Genomic DNA, 18,709 nt, shown 5'->3' with positions numbered 1-18,709 from the left:
TCCTACTACCTAGCTTCCTGCGCCCGGAGGAAAATATGCCTCACTCTACGCGTGCGTAGATCCTATTCCTCGGCGTGCCCCGGCCGATGAGATCTCCTTTAGAGTTCATCCATTACGAACGTACTATTTCAATCATGCTTATCTCAGGTCATCCCCCGCTCTGGACACTACTCTATATTGGAGGAAAATCGAATCCTTGTGACCTGGAAAAGGAAATACTTTCCTCCGTCCTCTTTCTACACGGGGTGTACGGAACCCTGCGTCGTAAACGCAGTGTGTTGTCAGCCGGCCAATTGCCTTTGTTGGCTAATTCCTGGTTCTTGTGAATATAGTACTTTACATGCCCAATAATTCCGAAAAGTTTGCACCATTCGACGGGTCACGAACACAAACAATTGCAAGTAGTCTAATATTAGTTTTCTCTTTATACTTGTAATCAAATATGACTTTAATAGTTTATTTCCTTTGTAAAGTTCAGAAATGCACTCCGACACACCCGAACAATTGAAATTTTTCTACAAGACTTACCACTAGCATGTGTCGACGTCTACAATTCCTGATTGCAAATATTAATCTTTTATGAACATAAAATTCTCAGAAAAGGTATGTTAGTATGTGAGCCTTAGTAAACATAATCTCACCTGGCCTCCCTCTCCCACTGCTCGTATTTCAAGTGAAAGGACAAATATAAATTTAGTTGAAACCAAGGTACTTCTTATACAAAGAGACAACAGGGTGGCAAGTATTGCGTATTGTTTTGGTTAGTCTCGTGCCACATTCAGTAGATCTACTAAAATGTCTTCAGCCAGCAAGATAACTTATGCAGGCAGTGTACACCAAGGCGACATTATTTTGTTGACTATCAAAGGGCGTGTCGTCGTCTGCCGTCGCATGTAAGTACCTGCAGCGACCACGTAGTATTTATTGCAGGCCTATCACTTTCCAGTCGCCTGAGTGTCGTGGGCGTCAAAGAAGCAGAGATTCATGACAACTTAGAGGATAGGCGATGGGAATGGGGCACTGCACAAGTGGTCTCCAGTTCTTATCTTCTATCCCTATCCTAACTCGATAAAAACCTGATAAGCATGACGTCTGGGTAATTTGATGGGCTTGTAACAACGGTTAGAGGTCCGTAGCACTTTTTGACGAATTCCAGCTTGGCGTCCGTTTTTGTAACAAAGTTCATACCAGTTAAAAACTCTAAATAAGATAAAACTAAGATATTGTACAAGAGAAAGTCCGTACAACCTTCCTTTTACATTGTTTTATGTGTAAATTCCAAATCAAAATATATCAAACAGATAAACGCCATCTAACGGGTATTTAATGTGGTTTTCCAATCAGTAAGATTGCATTATTATTTCAAATGTGTGGCACACACATGTACATTGTCTCTATTAGCAATTTCGAACAGGAGGACGTGTTACGAGTAGCCTAGGATTTATACCGTATAAGGAACTATAGTCGTTGGTTAGCACACTTATCATGTTTCCCAGAATTTGTTCTTTGGCTTTAGAGTAACCGACCACAGTTAAGCTGTTGCACTAAGCAAGTATATGCATGTGCACCACACGATTTTGTGGAAGGAACCAATCGAAAGGCGATCTCTCAACTTATAGTTTTACCGTTTTCTGGCGCTTTTTTTAAGTGTCTCTCTCTGTTGTTAACAGTGAACGGTGCTTCGTTCAATATGTTTTTTGTTACTGTTAAGGACTTGTACTTGTAGTGGAAGTGCCCACCACAGCTAACTCGTCGACAGTAGTTTCTTTCCTGCCAAAATCGATCGCGGAGTAACGTAGAAATTTCCAACATAAAATTTTGATGTCATCAAAAAAAAAAAAAAAAAAAAAAAAAAAAGACGTGGAGGTGCGCAGAAGAAAAAGAAATCCAGAAAATCACATTGTCTGATTTTTAAAGAATTTATTTGCAAATTATGGTGGAAAATAAGTATTTGGTCAATAACAAAAGTTCATCTCAATACTTTGTTATATACCCTTTGTTGGCAATGACAGAGGTCAAACGTTTTCTGTAAGTCTTCACAAGGTTTTCACACACTGTTGCTGGTATTTTGGCCAATTCCTCCATGCATATCTCCTCTAGAGCAGTGATGTTTTGGGGCTGCCGCTGGGCAACACGGACTTTCAACTCCCTCCAAAGATTTTCTATGGGGTTGAGATCTGGAGACTGGCTAGGCCACTCCAGGACCTTGAAATGCTTCTTACGAAGCCACTCCTTCGTTGCCCGGGCGGTGTGTTTGGGATCATTGTCATGCTGAAAGACCCAGCCACGTTTCATCTTCAGTGCCCTTGCTGATGGAAGGAGGTTGTCACTCAAAATCTCACGATACATGGCCCCATTCATTCTTTCCTTTACACGGATCAGTCGTCCTGGTCCCTTTACAGAAAAGCAGTCCCAAAGCATGATGTTTCCACCCCCATGTTTAACAGTAGGTATGGTGTTCTTTGGATGCAACTCAGCATTCTTTCTCCTCCAAACACGTCAAGTTGAGTTTTTACCAAAAAGTTCTATTTTGGTTTCATCTGACCATATGACATTCTCCCAATCCTCTTCTGGATCATCTAAATGCTCTCTAGCAAACTTCAGACGGGCCTGGACATGTACTGGCTTAAGCAGGGGGACACGTCTGGCACTGCAGGATTTGAGTCCCTGGCGGCGTAGTGTGTTACTGATGGTAGCCTTTGTTACTTTGGTCCCAGCTCTCTGCAGGTCATTGACTAGGTCCCCCCGTGTGGTTCTGGGATTTTTGCTCACCGTTCTTGTGATCATTTTGACCCCACGGGGTGAGATCTTGCGTGGAGCCCCAGATCGAGGGAGATTATCAGTGGTCTTGTATGTCTTCCATTTTCTAATAATTGCTCCCACAGTTGATTTCTTCACACCAAGCTGCTTACCTATTGCAGATTCAGTCTTCCCAGGCTGGTGCAGGTCTACAATTTTGTTTCTGGTGTCCTTTGACAGCTCTTTGGTCTTGGCCATAGTGGAGTTTGGAGTGTGACTGTTTGAGGTTGTGGACAGGTGTCTTTTATACTGATAACGAGTTCAAACAAGTGCCATTAATACAGTTAACAAGTGGAGGACAGAGGAGGCTCTTAAAGAAGAAGTTACAGGTCTGTGAGAGCCAGAAATCTTGTTTGTTTGTAGGTGACCAAATACTTATTTTCCACCATCATTTGCAAATAAATTCTTTAAAAATCAGACAATGTGATTTTCTGGATTTTATTGTTCCATTCTGTAATACTAATAATTGATATGGATGATACCTAGGATGAAAATGACAGGCCTCATCTTTTTAAGTGGGAGAACTTGCACAATTGGTGGCTGACTAAATACTTTTTTCCCCCACTGTATGTTTCAAATAGCCTATACAGCATGATAGGTCCACTTTAAGTATTTTGTTTGCTCCATGGGTAAAAGAGCAAAGTCCTGGTTGTGTCCCACCAGTGCCAGTTGGTGCTGTAAATAATGTGTGTAGCATGAGCCCAAAGCTGATCGAACAACTGAAAATCCAGCAGTGCTCATCTGATATGAAACATTTTTACCTAATGGTTAATCATGTATTAATGTTAGACTGCTAAAGGGTCAGAAATCTGAATCCGAACAGTCCATCTACTGCAACCCGTTTTAGTTACAAACAGTAAGAAGCTGACTAGATGCCATCGAGAAGTGACAATACCCTTTATTGTGTATTTCTTAATGTCAAGCTTCGCTGGAGGAAGTATATATTCAGATAAGATATTTTGTTGAGCACTGTTGACCGTAAGCTTCCTTCCCTGCACAAAAGAAAATCAGAAGAATTACCAAATTCAATCACTACAAGTCAACAGCGAGAAGAAATCAACAATATATAAATCCCACTAACATATCAGATTCTAAAAACAGAGCACTGCAGTGAAAGTTAGCATTGATAATCCATCAAGCAAAACCATATATATGCTCTTACTTTGGGCTGTGCCCCAGTAGCAGGCGGAGAGAGGGCAGGTCTCCCTTGGCAGCAGCGTAGTGAACGGGGACGGCTCCTGTGTCGGTGGACGCCCCGGGGTCCACCTCGCCGCTCTTCAGCAGCCAGTCTGTGATCTCATGGTGGCTAAAGCGGGACGCTAGGTGGAGAACTGTGGCACCAGAACTATCCCGGTCCTATCAATCAAACATATAAGAAATACAGTTGAAATGTGGTGTTGTATGAATACATATACAAGTTAATAATCAATATAATAAGAGAAAGCAGACCTGTTAAAGACTTTTTCAACAACATGCAAACTGTACTACCTTAAAACCTGCAATGGTTGACACGAAGAAACCAGACAAACCACCATGTTTGTTAACTAGCAACCTGTATGAGAGACTGTCTATTTATCATAGTTCATTTGAGGAATTCATAAAAACAATATGCAAATGACTATTTGATACTATATTTAAGTGTTCACTGTGAACATTTGGTTGAGTTCTGTGTCCTGTAGGCCTACATATAAAATGTCCGTGAATGTTTAATGTTTCAAAAACAACATGGGATGATATGTCGAAAATATTAGGAAAATGAACCTAGTATAGTGTATTGAAAAAGTCATAGTATGTCGGAAATATATATTAACAGGTGGTTTGAATGATTCTGCTGGTTCATTTCCTTCAAGCCTCAAAGCTCCTTACACTGTGATTTAGTAGCGGGCCTTTTTGAGCAAGGGAATAAGTCCTTGCTTAGCTTGCGTATAAAAGCTTACCTTGTTATTGAACTATCCCCCACATGCAATTTTCTGGGAGAAAACTTGAGCTTCTCATGCTGCTTTTCTGAGCTGATAATTTCTGTCAAACTCAGAGTACAATCAGCTGAGCCAGAAAAAGAGAAGAGAATCTAAAAGATCCCAGATATTAAATCCAAATACCTGTCACGACTAAAGTAGCTTTTAAAGACGCACAGATCATAGCTTTAGCAACTCTCCGCCAACCCAGCGTCCTCTCACTTGAATCCTTTGTGCCAAGAGGTGGATCAACAGCTAACACACAAACACATGCACACACATGCATCCACCCCTGTGGATAGATCAGGGCCATGTGGAATGCATCAAATGAGCATGTTGCAATGAGATCAAATCAGGATCAGTGTGAAGTAACACAAAGCAAAAGACACAATAAAGAAAAGTGAAAGCTAGCATTGATAATCCATCAAGCAGATGGCTTTAGTGGTAATTGATATGTTTTACTAAATGTCAGCCAAGTCTGCTCACAGTACTAGACTCCTGGTACTAGGATGGGTTAAATGCAAGGCCAAATTTCACTGTGTGTGCAGTGTGCTCTGCATGTGTGACCATTAAAGAGGGTTTCATCCCTTCGATTCTTCTTCTAGTCTAAGTCTCTGAGTATCAGCTGGTGGCTTGGGGAAACCTCTGGTGCTCTTCTGTGAGGTAGCAGAAGTAATGGAGACAATACATAGATGACAGAGCTCTTATTACTTTGTGTTACATTTAGAAACAAAGATTACTAAAGGTTAGATTGAGTGGTCGATTGACTCATTTGCAGCACTTTGTCACTGCGGCCTGATAAGACAGTGTTGCGGATGAGAAGGTTTTCCCTCTCACCCTAAGCATTCTGGGATACTTTGGAAGAAGTACTCAGATCTTTTACTTGAGTCATACCACAGTGTAGAAAATATTACATTTTTAAAAATGTGCAAAGGAATATGCCTACAAATCTAAAAAAAGTGCTCATGCACTACGGACCATTTCAGAATAATATATGTTATATTAATGGACATTTACTGGCCTTTGAGTATAATTTTAAAAGTAATAGATCTACTTTTTAAAGATTTTTTTTGGGCAAGAGTGCCTTTATTCCAGAGAGGGTGTTACATTGAGAGATTGGGGGGAAGATTGCCTGAAAACTTTGGCGGGCTCGGGTTTCGAACCCACCTACTAGCTACTGTAGTGACAACTCCTGTCATTTATTGCATCTCTGCGTGAATAATTAGATCCTTTCACCTAAATGAAATCAAATTAAATTATGTTGATGGTCGAATTAGCTTCACATGTAGGCCTACTGAGTTCTGAACTTGCCATTTAGATCTATAAAGGCCTTGGGGCTATGTTGTTTGATTTAATTAAAGACAATATATGCACTCCACTATGCTGTTGTAGTATTTACTGTATCTGAAGCTCTTAATATAATTGATCATATTTTCAAGCCATCTTTTTCCCGGCCCCTTGCTTTGGATCATTTTCATCAACCGGTCCCCATTCCAAACTAATTGAATAGCCCTGCATTAATGTGTGCAACACTTAAGGCCCAGATACACCGGCCCGAAATCGGCAGTAAATGGGAGTCGGGCCGAACATGAGCGTGGGCACGCCCTATTCGGAGTGGTGTGCGCCGCACCGTCGGGTCTTTTCTGCCGACCTGACGCCTTTTCTTGCCGATGAAGTCGGACAAAGGGATAACACTGATTGGCTGTTCAGCTAGCGAATCAGTACATGAGAAGCGTTAACGGAAGTGAGGGAGGTAAACAAATGATTTCAAATGGAAGATGGAACACACACGGACGGCTATTTCACCTCATCGGTTTATAGAGCTCCTGTTCGTTCATGTTTTCAATGGACGAGAGTGAAAATGGAAAGAAAAACGCTATTTGTTGTTTGTTTATATCACGGAGTCTGTTCTTCTTCTCTGTTTTCCGGTTGTTCCGGTTGTTGCCTCTTTTGAATGATGAATACACACTACCGCCGCCTGCTGGTAAGGAGAGTTATTGCCACTCACGCATGCGCAGTTCATACGTGCTCGGCTCGGATTTGCGGTGTGTTCCAGTGCGCGAAGTCGGCAAATACGCAGGAGAGTCCGGCGACGCAACAGTCGGTGTCGGCGTCGGCGACTTCTCAGGTGACTGGCCGGTGTATCTGGGCCTTAACATTTGCTGCTGCAGGGGAGCTTATTATCTTTGACCTAAAAAACTGTGCACTTCACCAAGGGATCAATAAAGTATAACTTATAATAATGCTAGATTTTTTGTTTATTATTCTGTTATTAATCTTTATTTGAATATTCAAAGTAACTTAAATTATCAAATACATGTAGTGGTGTGGTAGTGTGAAAAGTAGTTTAGAGTATAGTAGAGTATAAAGCAGCAGGACATTGATCTGCTTGTCTACATATTATAGTTGTAGAAAACATATGGATTATATTGTTTTACTAAAGGGAAACAATGCATTATTGATAGAATAAGAGGCACACCAGACAGTAATGGCAACAAATAATGTTAAATATATACTGTATATAAACTCAGTGGTAGGCTACATTTTTTACTTCAAGCATGAAGTAATGCTTTGCATTTTAGTAACAGCAGCTACATGGAACTGAGGTTATTGAGTCGAAAGAGATCATAATGTTCAACTATATTCTTCATCTTCCCCGATATCATATCAAGCCACACTGTCATTATGTATTTGTATGTGTTCTTTTTGTGAGTTACTGTCTGGGCTGTAAATTAATATACATTTTGCAAATCCAGTTTTGCATACTTCATTACCAGAGAAACATGAGTCAGTGCAGCGAAAGACTAAACACAAAATGTTCTAACAGCTGACATTATTTATTTTGCATGCTGAACTTTTGAGTAAAATTTCATTTATTTGTTTTCCAATCCTCATAGTATTACCATGTGCTGCCTTTTATTTTGTTGTCAGGACAAAAACATAAGCTTTCAGAGACACATCAGAGCCTGGTGGCTCAATGCTGCAAATTGAAGTTATTTATTTTTTCTCAACTAAATAACTAATCACCACAATATAACATTATTAGTATTATAGACCATTATGTGGTATGAGTGAATTCATGGTGGAATGATGCGGTATAAAGAGAATTCAAATATGTTATTTTCATTGAAGTTCAGTATTTTTAATCATGCTCTTCCTCAAAGCAAGAAACCAGAGAAACAAGCCTTAAACTTGTGATGTCCTTATTATAGACTGCAGATTATCCATCCATTATTATCTACCCATAGACAATGAATGGGGACTGAATTTGGGGACCCACACAGTTCTTGTTTTCTTGTTTTTTATACCCAAGAGAGCTTTATTCTTTGTAGTGTTGTCAGCTCTGAAACATAACCTATACACTTGAATCATTCCCCACGGTGCTGTCATCTAACATCCTTTTCAAATAGTTGTTCGGCAGTTTCAGATATAATAATGATATCAGAAATTTGAGTTTTGGTTGTTGAGAGAGTGTATGTTAGCAATATTTGTTGACTCACCTAGACCTATAATAACCTATGCATTTAGAAAATGGATGCAGTTGCCTTTTAAACCATATGTATTCACCTTTTGTTCAACTGAAGGGAAACAAAACACCCTGTTAAGTCTGTACAATTTAATATGGCATGTTGTATAGTCACTCAATTTAATCCCCAATTAATTAAGATTAATGTGAGTTCCCACATGTAAAACAGCAAATTCTCCCCCTACCTTGGGGGGCATTTTATTATAATAGGTTGGTGAATGTTTAGGTTAATTGTGTTACAGAAGCTTTTTTAATTTGAAACAGTTCTTTATGGAACATTCAACATGATGTTGCTGTTTTACGCATGAAACTAGACCACCCAAGATTAACAGGTAGGCTGCACAGTTCTGAGAAATGACAGCCAGGTCAGAGGAAAGAGAGAATTAGGCTTCAGTCTGCTCCATTTCCAACGTGTTCAACTAAAGCTCCGGTCACTCACCTCTGGCCCACATCCCCCCTGGGTCAGCAGCCACTGTAAGCAGGCCAGGTTCCCGGTGGCTGCTGCGTCATGTGCCGGGCTCGCCCCATTGTTAGCCAGGCAGTTCCCCGGCAGCCCAGCCTCCTCCACTAGGAAGCGCAGGCAGGTTAGTTTCCCGGCCCGGGCTGCGTGGTGGACGGGTGAAGCCCCAAGGCCGTCCTTGATGTCGCTGGTGAGGGCTTTCTGGGCCAGCTGCCCCTTCAGGGTCGGCACGTCCCCCTGCCTCGCGGCCAGCAGCGTCCGCTCCCCCTCCACCACCATCACTGCTGCACACAGCGCGACTCCTTCCTGTGGTTGCCTGCTTTGAGCCCGATCACTTCACCGTGCTAATGGGGTCAGCATCATATTTACACAGCCTCAGATCATCTCAGTCACCCGGTTAGTGTAGTGGGTAAACTCAGTGATAGCTCCACATCCTCCCAGAGCCAAATTGTCAAAAGCAAGTCCCGTTCATGAACATGTTCCAATGTGATTGGAACATTTTTACATGTTGAGTTAAAACTTAATCCATTACTCTTTATCTGAGCGATAAACTAACCTGCTTTCTATATTTTGCCGTCGATGTGTCTCAGTTATCCGCTTCTTTTCGCTCTTAAACCTGCAGGATGCTGAACACCTGTTGCGCAAGTTAAGCTCCAGAAAACAATTTTTTGTTTAATGTTTTTATTTACCCTGTTTGTTAACGTGTAGGTATCTACGAATAGTCCACGGTGTTTTTCTACCTATAGCAGATGGCGACAGGGGACTCAGCGCCTGTTAAATAATCCATCAGGGGGAGGATCGCTGAGCCTGTTACAGGTTGTAGCCTTCTGGAAATCGGCTCAGAAGTTAAAGGGACAGTACGAAATTGCCTCTTAAAACTCTTTAGTATAGTCCGACAGAAAAAGTTGTACAACTGTGTTGATAAGTGTCAGTCAAATATAGACCTATGGCTAAACACTAACTCAACAATGGACTTTTTGAACTCGCGCCCAGTCTTGTTTGCATGCTTCCTCCTCCTCGGCATTAATTTTACATAATGGCAGTGAAATCAGCATCAGTAGACACGCACAGTTTGTACACAGTAGAGGTCCATCTGGTGGCCTTTGGTGGAAAGTCTTCAGAAAAATGGTTGCACTTTTGTTTAGGATATTTTAGGTCTATTCCCAAGTGAGCTTGTATTCATTGTTGTGTTGTCAGTTCTGAAACAGAACACCGGATTATTCCCCATGGGGCTGCCATCTAACATCCTTCTCAAATGGTTTTCCTTAGAACACTTTCAGATATAATAATGATATCACACATTTGAGTTTTGGTTGTTTATTGATTTGGGAGAGAGTTCATGTTAGCAATACTTTTGGACTTTAGTTGACTTTTAAACCATATTTATTGGCCTTATGTTGAACTGAAGGGGAACAAAGCACTCTTTTAAATATGTACAATTTAATATGGCATGTTATATCACTTATATGTCTGCTTAGTTGGCCTACAGAAAACGATATTTTTACATATTTTCAGCAAATGAGTCAATATAAAAAAGAGTGTTTATTCTTTCTTTTAAGTGGAAGTTTATTGTGTAAATGTATTAAAGGTCCCATGTTCCGGTTATTACCCGTCCCCATGTGTGTTATGAAGCTTTTTATGCATGTAAACGGTCTGCAAAGTCACAAACCCTCAAAGTACACCCTGTAGCGAGTAAAACTCTAACACAGAAAATACCTGTCTGCTGCCCCAAGAACGCCTCGTTGGAGATTTTTCTTTTTCCATTTTTTTCTTCCTGGTCACAGTGGCATAACGACGACCAAATGGACCAATCCGAGCTCCACACACACACACGCACGCGCACGCACGCACGCACACACACACACACACTCACACACACACACTCACTCACTCACTCACCTTTTCTCAGGCTGTGAGTGTGTGGTCAAAGATAGCCACTAATTGTTCTTGAATTGTAATAATAATAGTTATTAGTTACTCTGCAGATTTTGATTTTATGTAGACCTACAACACACATGATCTTAAATATGATGGTTTATTAAAGATAAAATAAATTTGCTCTACACCACCAACTCGATTTGTTTTTGCTCCAATGTTAATGAATTCATAACAATAATACAATATTTAACACTAAAAGGGACCCCTTTTTATAAAGATTATAATCTTTTTTATAATGTTACGTTTTGATAATTAACGTTTTTCTGACAACACAGTTAAACTCATCCAAAGCTTTCACGTATAATCCGTTAACATGTTTCTCTGTGAATCAATTTACTCATACTGCCCCTTGCATGTAAGCTGGTCAAATAAGACAAAATATGATCTTAGTTTGGTTTGACTGAACTTGTTCTATGGATATTTGGATTCAGTATTTGGATATAACCATGAATTTGACGAACTGTAATACTTTTGGTCACCAAACGGTGGCATGAAAGCTTCATGTTGACTAGATGCACCTGAGATGTTCAGGTGTCAAGTGGACATTTTGTATTGGCTTCTCTAAATCACTGTAGTTACCTCACACACACGTTAGGATAACTGAATAACGACTAATATATAACAAAACTGAAGTAACGTTCCGTTTCATCACATATTTGTAAGTGTTAGTAAGTAAGTATTATAAGTGCTCTGGAGGCTTCATTTGAAACACAATATAATAGTTTATTAAATGCAAGACAGTATAGTTTTAGAGGTCTTGTTTATGTGTTCATATCTGTTTGGAAGGCTTTTATATTTTCATGGAATGATTTTCTAACAAGAAAACTCCGAGACCTATACTCCATGTTTCACATTTTCTGCGCCTTCACTGTCAGATTAGGTTGAGTGATTTCGCGCTTAGTCGGCTCCTGCCTGATGTGGGTGGGTTTGCTGCTGAGTGGGAGGGGGCTCATGGGCTCGTGCTTGGCGCGTGCCTCTCTGGTCCATCTGTTGCACCGATCCAACTGTCATAGACACCACGCGCCGATTTGGGGGAGGAGGGGTTGGGGGAAATTCCCACGAGTCTGACTAATGGTACAATTCCCCAAAGAATAAGGACAATAATAACTCCTTAACACGATTCGGGGGGGGGGGATATCTTTCTTTTTACAGGAGTTATTTATGCAGGAGTTATTAGGTATCCTATAAATAACATAAGTAACTACAGATATGATAAGGCCAATTTGAACGATAACAAAATTGTTGGATTAAGCTATTTATTGGTGTTCTAGCAAGCTATCATATTTATTTTTCAATGTGTAAACCGAGACAGAATTTAATATAACATATGTGGTTGCAATAACAACTTTTTCGTTTTGCTTGTTTATACCTTCCAGTTTAAAACATATATTATGGCACGAATTGATAGGCCTACACAGAATGTGACATTAAAGAAAAACATTTAAATGGGTATTAACTATACGGCTAGACATACTGTCTTGAAAGTATGTTTATATAGGCTATCCACTATTCTGTTAGGCTTATTTATTTGCCAGTTTGGTAATTGCGGTCCCGACATAAGAGCAGGGCAGTTTTTGGTGCAGCTGCTGATGTTAGGCACCTTTATAATAAAGGTTTTAACACAGGATGTAATCATGTGTAGATCTGGAGTCTTTTCCCAGGCTTCGTTAAAGACGTTCCCACAACTTCAAGCAATCAGAGGCTAAATCCCTATTGAACTGGAAAGGGGCTGCCAACGGTTTTCCTACAAAGCCTGGGAAAGCTGGGAGATTTCTTGCACGCGTCAGACATGCGACAGTTATTCAAATTGGACTCAATTATTCAGGCGTGGGCCTCATCTATTGTGTAGTCACATCTGCTGCTGCGCGGGAACATTCAAATCCGGACATTTTCTTCTCAAGTTCATGCTGCTTATTATAGCGCATACAAACCCACTGCCTTGTTTGCAACCTTTCATGCCCCAAAGCCATTAAAACAGCAGGTAACGTCCCAGCGAAAACACACAGAATTCACTGATTAAAGTGAATAATTGACGTGTGCTTTCCTAAGTGCAAGCTATGCCTGCCGTAGAAACGTAATAAAAGTATATTTTTAATGGCTAACACAGAGACATATTTTTGAAAGGACGAGTTTAAATATTTTTATGATTTATTTTAGTTTAAATTGTCTTACTTGGGTCGCTAATAATAATAATAATAATAATAATAATAATGATAGTAATAATGATAGTATCTCATATATTTTTATTTTCTCAATTTACTCCATATTTGAAACAAAACAAGGTTATGTCAAAATCATATGCATACATGACTATGTATAAAGCAGCTCCTCGCGCCCATCTGCAACGGCCCAGCTGGTTGGCGCGTGCCCTGCAGTAATTGCTTTTCTTCAGTAAACCTGGGCGCGTGCAGGGAGGATGCCTTCAGTGTATGTTAAACCGAAAAGTGAAGCAGGTCTTTACCTTAATATATAAAATACAATTCTTATAATAGTAATAGAAGTAATAATAATAATTCCCCATCATATATTACAAGAGGTTCAGTTTTTAAAAAAGGAGACCAGACCAAATCATCTTTATTTAACAGCTGAAAAAAGACCAACACACACAGAAGACATTTCTTTATTAACCTTTTTCATCCATCTCCAAAGGTTGCATCTTTTAATCTTTCCATGAATATTTCTTTGTTTATTTTTTCTTCATTTTTTCTTTCTCTCTTTCGTTCTTTGTTTTTCTTTCTGTCTTTTTTCTTAAATGTTGTCCTTAATTCTTTCTGTCTTTTTTCTTAAATGTTGTCCTTCTGTCTTTCTTTCTATCTTTCTTTGTCTGTCTTTCTTTCTCTCTTTCTGTTTTTCTGTCTTTCTTCTTAAATGCGGACTTGCTTTCTTTCTGTCTTTCTTGCAGTCTTGCATTGAAATGTTCTAGCTGGAGCTGCAATTTATTTAATAACTGACTCATTTAAAATTAATCATGTAAGCTATATGTCCTGTAAAGGTTTTGCTATATAGGACACTACATTAAGTTTATTTTAAACCAATACATTTTATAATCTAGTTAAAAATAAAACATTTTACATTTACAATTGTAATACATTTCAGAGTTACATTTAAAACACTTGGACATACTGTAAATAAGGGTCATTTTAAGTCAAGCTCTTCTTGGATGCTGGTTATAATAAATAAACACTGGAGCTATAGTTTCTGAATACTGACTATACTCTTTACGTTTTGTCTATACTGTAAATGAGCTTACTTAGCATTTTTGTATACAAATATTTAAAATGTGCTGAATTTGAGGTTTTTTTCACTGAAGTTAAAAATATAGAAGTATAAATACCATCCAGACAAAAGTCACGTTTTCTGCATATTCTATAGTTGAAGAAACATTGTTTGTTTCCTTGTCATCCCTTGAACAATGCAACATTCTACAAATATCCAACAGCATTATAACAAAAGCAGGAAAAAACATGCCATGTTTCTGAATGAACGGTCAATTTGGGGGGTTGTTCACTGCTCAACATTAGTTAATGTCTTCTGTCCCCTTGAACTCACCATGCAGGCGTGATGTGTCTCCCACAAGGACCCAGTCATCCGTGAGCTGCAGTGAGAATTTCTACAGTCAGACTTTCTCACACTCAGGCCATTAGACTGACAGAAACAGGACAAGTGATTTGACAAGACAGGCATTTTAAAAATGAAGCTCACAGTGAGAGGTCCAAAAAGTTCGAGACCACTAATGACTGGAAATGTGTTTAGATTTTAATAGTTTATTTTTGTCCTTTTCTGTTGGACAATCAATGTCAGTGCAGTTATTAAACTGTTGCCTACACTTACTGTAACTAACTGTACATCATAAAAGCTGAACCCCAAACAAGAAATGTAAATAATTAAGAAATAAAAGAAGACTATCTTCAGCTGTTGCAATGCTATAACATCTCATGTAAACATTCAGTCACGTGTTACAGTTAAACAGTAATTTAGGGTTTGTTCAACCTTATTATTCGAGCTTAGACAGCGTTAGATTAATACATACAAATTCATTCACGTATTAATCAATAAACATTTACCATAACATAAAAGCAAATTTAGACAATATAAATGGCTGAAATTCCATGTAAATCACGTTCTCAACAGATTCAATTAAGTCCTAAATAGCCTACATACTAAACATAAATTTTTTTTCCAAAACACAAAAGCTATAAATATAATATCACGTTTGTAAAATGTAAAAATAACACAGGCCTACCATGGTATGACTCGTCGATTAAAGGCCATGCGGCGCTGCGTGCAGGTCTTTGCTGGTTGAAAACTGAAGTTGTATTGAGCGCCCTTTTACTGCACGAGGTATGAGGACAAATTACAGAGACGCGTTTCCTCTGTGGGCGGAACCTCGTGCAGGTCACGCCCTCCCATGGCTCTGATGCACTCCCCAAACAACCCCTGCAAGACCGAGCATGCAACGGAAATATAGACTATACAACATTTTAAGATTTTAAATTCTATTCGTTAATTCTTTATAACCCCGTTTTATTATTTTGGAATTTTCTTGCAAGAGATATTGGATCAAAAGAAAGAAATGTATTTCTTATTTGTTTCGAAGTACATTTTGTTTTATTCAAAATGAAATAACATATTCCATATATCTTTGCAAATGCCATAAATATCCTATAGCAACAATTTTGAATATTTGCTCATCTCGTTTTTGTATTTTTCTTTATATCTCTTTTTGTAACACAACAAACTGCTTTATAATTATCTGAATATTTTTCTTCGATATAGTGAACAGTGGACACTGCTGCAATATAGAATAACTTGATATTAATTTGTTTTTGTGATTAACCCTCCACTCTTTGATTTCCCCCCAGACAACTCTTAATGACCCTTGTATCTCTGTACCTTCAAAATAATTTATCGGAGCAGGAAAGCCATCTGGTGCCTTTGTTTGCCTGGCTCGTGCTGTTCTCGTGCCCGTGATATGGCGGCACAATGGATCCCCTTCATCCAATATTCAAAAACCCCGCCAACAAACCTGTCCTTCCTGTCCAATTCCTCTTTCCATAACGAAAAGACGAACATGTAAACAGCATATTTTCCCCCAAACCTTTACATTGTGTCTCTTTTTACGATACACGTCTGTTCATTAATAGATTGCTAGAGAGCTGGCATTGTAGCATGGGGTGCGTACACTAAGGTGCATGAATCCTGCCAGAGCTGGACAGCTATTGGTTGAGAAGCCCATGCGACGCTATGAGTTTACCTTTGTCAACTTTGAAGAGCAAAACAAATGTGCGCCACCAGATGTGTGCTGCAGCTTGGCTTTTCGCTTTGTTAGGCTTGGTGTGATATTCAAATCCTGTCTGAGCCATCATTCTGTTTTATGCAATGCACAATTACGCAAAAATGCTTCTCTGAAAACGACGCCAGCCTCGATGCTTTGCACCGTCTGTAATATGCGTCATTTTCATCAGGCGACAGGGAGGACAATGGATTTATTAAATGGAAAAGCGTATATGAAGTGATAGACACATTTATTTAGTGTTTGCATGACATTTACGAAACTTTATCAGTCTTTCTTTTATACAGTATGTTTAGAGAACCATAATTAAGATCTTTCTAATGCAGCCTTTATTTTTCTCTATGTCTTACCGCATATTTATAGCTTTTCCGGTTTTAGAACCGCTTATAATAAAAAGTAATACAACGTGAAGTGCAGTCTCAGCTCTGGGTTTTTAAGTGTTTCTGTTTAGCAACCAATATACTTTGGTCTAATAAAGCGAGTAAACGCGAAACATTTGATAAAAGCAATGTTGAGAAGAGATGAGGCAGCTTATGGGACATCATTATAATACATTCTTGGATCTAAATACCACATTCTAAATATCTAATTCTAAAGGCATAATATCCTTTATTGTATTTTTTTTTCCCTGCATCATTTGTGCTGCATAGTCGTGTTTTATTTAAAGAGTATAATTTGTCCGCATCTTTTGTTATCTCATGAACACGTGACATGTAGGGATGCCGTCGCAGACTTCGTGCAGGAAAAAACAAGTTTGTCTTTTTGTCACTGGTGTGGCAGATCATGCGTTATGAAACTAGCGTTGTTTTAAGCTTGGGAAGCTTTTTGGCAAATGTTGATAGGTCTTCCTTTGCATAGAGAAGTGACTGTGTCTCATAAGTGCTTTGACAAAACCACAATTTGTTCTAAAAAAGGATACGCAAAAGCTTTTTGAAACAAGTTATCTATATTTTTACATTTATAAAGTCAAATAACACATTTATATTTATAAAGGGTCACTTTTGACTTCCTGTGTGCACCCATCCTCCCACCAAATTCATCAGCTACAACTGCCCTCCCATGAATTCTACTTTTTTAAAGATTAGATGTTTGCTTGAAATATTAGAAACACCAATAACGCACATTCATATGTTCACTAATAATCTTAAAGAATAATTATCACCTATATTTCATGGCAATTATCTTCTATTAGATGCATGAGATTGTACAGGTACTGCAAGTGGCCACAGAGTTTTATTTGAACTTATGCCAAAATGTGTCTTTTGTTGCATGTCACTCAAGAAAATATATTTGGTGCATTAAGATTCATCTTTTAATTCGATTTTTTCCTTTAATAGAGCCAATGTGTTGGTGTCATCGGGTTAACCAGGATGTTGGTTGGATCCTCTCAGGATGGTTCAAATGTAGAAATACCATTTCCAGCTCAAGATACATCTCATGCAGATTTCCAGGCTAGTAAGGTGTGAGGGGCTTGAAAGAAAAGACAGAAAAGTCTGTGATCCTGAGCCTCTTTTGTGGAGACCAACATAACACTGCCAGGCCTGAATGGTCGAATTCAGAGCTCAAATGTAGCACCAGCTTTTCCCTGTTAAAACTCTCCCTTCAGCACCATGGACAGTTATCACCCAACAAATCATGACCTGTTAATTGTTCCTTGTCTTCCATGGATGTCAATTGAAAAGTACCTCAAAGTCAGAATAAACTACATCTCCTGAAGTGGGTGAAAGCTACGGGAGGAGCTTCAGAGTACTGCTCGATCACCCTTTATTGTGTTTTTAGTATCACTAAAAATTGTTTGTAGTGTTGTGCTTCACAGCATTATTTTGGAAATAAAGAATATTAACTTATCTTCGTTACCACTATTTAGGCAGGGTGAGGCTGCAATAAAGCGGTTCCCATCTTCAACTGACAACAACCCTTGACTTTTGTTAGGTGACACATTTTATAGATATTTCATATAATATAATTCTCTGTCTGTTCTGCATTTATTTTTATTTTTTTAACACACTTACATATTTAATAGCTTTCTCTTTATTTGTTTTAGTCAATGTGATGCTTGGCCGTTGTTCTATTTTGCCTGATTTTACTGCTTACTGCATGATGTCGCTGTAGAGAGGCAAGGCTCTGTGATGAATACAGTTTGGGTTCGGGTGCCCTTATCCACCTGAGTGGGGGGATGGGAGGGCTTTTGATATTGGAGCTAGAACAGTCAGTTAAGATCACTTATTTTGGGGGAAACAAAATCCGACATCTACTAAATAATTCCCTGTCCAAGCTGCTTGAATAGCAATGCAGCCATTTCATCTGAGAGTGGAGAGAGATTCACAGAAAGAAAACTGAGATGTTTTTAAAGTATAATGGCATTTTATAGCAAAGGATAATTTCTGGATTGCTGCTGCTAGGAAAAATATTTACAACCTAAAAAGTGAATTTATAATAAACTTGTGGTGCAGCAGCCTTTTAAAAAAGAGTCCAGGGATCAGCCCAGTATCACATCCGCTGTGATATCAAGGGGTTCTCTGCACATCTTTACCTGTGCGCATCTGAATCAGGTGCTTCTCAGAACAAGACATATCCAGAGACATTCTTTTTTGGATTGTTGACACAGTTTTATTGAAACATTACACAACAAAACACTGTCCTGTCCTTTTCCCTTGTGAATCCAGTTATTCTCCACACTGTTCCGGCAGTAACAAGAGAGGCTGTAAGCTTAATTTATTCTGTCAGTAAATAGAAAA

General features: G+C 39.0%; 1 protein-coding gene across 1 annotated transcript in view; it reads left to right on the top strand.

The window, feature by feature from the left end:
* LOC104945183 (solute carrier family 2, facilitated glucose transporter member 1) overlaps positions 1-18,709 on the top strand; it is a 653,665-nt gene that overhangs the window by 217,350 nt on the left and 417,606 nt on the right. The window lies entirely within an intron of this gene.

Source organism: Notothenia coriiceps, unplaced genomic scaffold (assembly GCF_000735185.1).
Source record: "Notothenia coriiceps isolate Sejong01 unplaced genomic scaffold, NC01 NC01_scaffold00009245, whole genome shotgun sequence".
In the NCBI taxonomy this organism is placed as follows: Eukaryota; Metazoa; Chordata; class Actinopteri; order Perciformes; family Nototheniidae; genus Notothenia; species Notothenia coriiceps.
This window is presented reverse-complemented; position numbering and strand designations above follow the sequence as displayed.